The 1881-nt window shown below is 42.4% G+C and overlaps 1 non-coding gene across 1 annotated transcript in view; it reads left to right on the plus strand.

Annotated features, from left to right (window-relative positions):
* Positions 1-577: 577 nt before the first annotated feature.
* LOC142358434 (large subunit ribosomal RNA) overlaps positions 578-1881 on the plus strand; it is a 3522-nt gene continuing 2218 nt past the window's right edge. The window contains exon 1 of the ribosomal RNA XR_012761818.1: positions 578-1881. This exon is cut by the window's right edge and continues 2218 nt beyond it. This is a non-coding gene — a ribosomal RNA (large subunit ribosomal RNA).

Below are 1881 nucleotides of genomic sequence, written 5' to 3' on the forward strand. Positions count from 1 at the left end.
AATTGCAGATGCCGAGCACTTATTTTGCAACGAGTATTATGTTGACTGTAGTAAGCGAAAGCCGAAACAGCAACATGTGAAAGCTGTTGAAATTTGTGGTCATTTTGCAATAAGTACAAGGAGTGTAATTAGTAGCCAGGTCAAAATTTGGGATAAGAATGAGCAAAAATTCTGCATGAGAACAGTTGAAATTATGAAACTAAATTACAAAGACTAGTATTATGTTGTTTCGAGTACGCGAAAGCGGAAACATCAACATGTGAACGTTTGTAACGAAGTTTCGTTAATTTTCAGCCTAGTACTGAGCAAGAACGAGTAGCCTCATCTCCAATCCCACGCAAAATGTAGTGAAATATGTGAGTGAACCTTATTCACGGTGAGGGTTTCCCGAGGTCTGTATTGCAGCGAGTATTATGTTGCTTCTAGTAAGCGAAAGCTGAAACAACAACATTTGAAAGTTGGAATTAATGACTGAATGGAAACTTCGACCTGTGTTTGATAGTAGTAGCGAACAAAACTGCTGAATCGGTTTCTGTCTCATATTGGTCAGTGAACCAATTAAGAGACAATCAACTACATAACCTGAATTGGGCGAGAGAACCCCCTTAACTTAAGCATATCAGTAAGGGGAGGAAAAGAAATCAACTGAGAATCCCTTAGTAATGGCGAATGAACAGGGAAAAGCTCATCGGGAAGAGAAATGGCAACATTTCTCGGTGTCCGGTATGGTTTGATGCTAGACTGGTGAATTTGTCCTGATGTCTACTGGAAAGTAGCATCAAAGAAGGTGAAAATCCTGTAAAGGTCATTTTCGATACCAGTCATAATGGCTCATTCCTATGAGTAGAGTTGTTTGAAAGTGCAACTCGAAGCTGGAGATATGTCTCTCCAAAAGCTAATTATAAAGCGAGACCGATAGTAAACAAGTACCGTGAGGGAAAGTTGAAAAGCACTCTGAAGAGAGAGTGAAAAGTACGTGAAACTGTTGAAGGGGAACTGGAGTGAGCGTTACCATACTCAATGCCTTGATATTATATTCTCGGCTACCGAGTAGTGTAGTTGTCGTCTTTTGGCAAATCTTGTTAATGAATCGAGCAGAAGTTTTCCTCGGAATTCTTCTTGTTGATTCTAAACAAAATGAGATAAATTGATCTTGATTGCCTGTCTGACCTCAACTTCCTATTCAATGCTCTCTACAGCCCGTCTTGAAACACGGACCAAGGAGTGTGAGTTGCTTGCAAGTGTTGTCGCTCATTGAAAGCGCACACGCGAAATGAAAGTGAACAGTGTAATTTTTATGAATTGCACTACTTTGTGTGGTGAGGGCGCCGATTCGGTGTCCCGCAACCACGGACGGTTTTGCTCTTATTGCATGACTGATCCAGAGCAAGTAGCACACGACCCGAAAGATGGTGATCTATGCTTGGGCAGGGCGAAGCCACGGGAAACCATGGTGGAAGCCCGAAGCGGTTCTGACGTGCAAATCGATCGTCTGACCTGAGCATAGGGGCGAAAGACTAATCGAACCATCTAGTAGCTGGTTTCCTCCGAAGTTTCCCTCAGGATAGCAAAAGCTTGAGCAAGATTGAAAAATCTTCGCAAAGCAATTTCATCGGTTAAAGCGAATGATTAGAGGAATGGGGGAAAATTTTTCCTTCACCTATTCTCAAACTATAAATCGGTGAGATGTCCTTGTGACTTAATTGCACTTGGACTATGAATGCAAGCTTTTTGTGGGCCGCTTTTGGTAAGCAGAACCGGCGATGTGGGATGAACCAAAAGTTGGGTTAAGGCGCCTAACTACTTGCTCATGAGTCACCACAAAAGGTGTTGATTGATACTGACAGCAGGACGGTGGTCATGGAAGTTGAAATCCGCTAA

The sequence above is a fragment of the Convolutriloba macropyga genome, unplaced genomic scaffold, assembly GCF_964194025.1.
Source record: "Convolutriloba macropyga unplaced genomic scaffold, txConMacr16.3 SCAFFOLD_1545, whole genome shotgun sequence".
In the NCBI taxonomy this organism is placed as follows: domain Eukaryota; kingdom Metazoa; phylum Xenacoelomorpha; order Acoela; family Convolutidae; genus Convolutriloba; species Convolutriloba macropyga.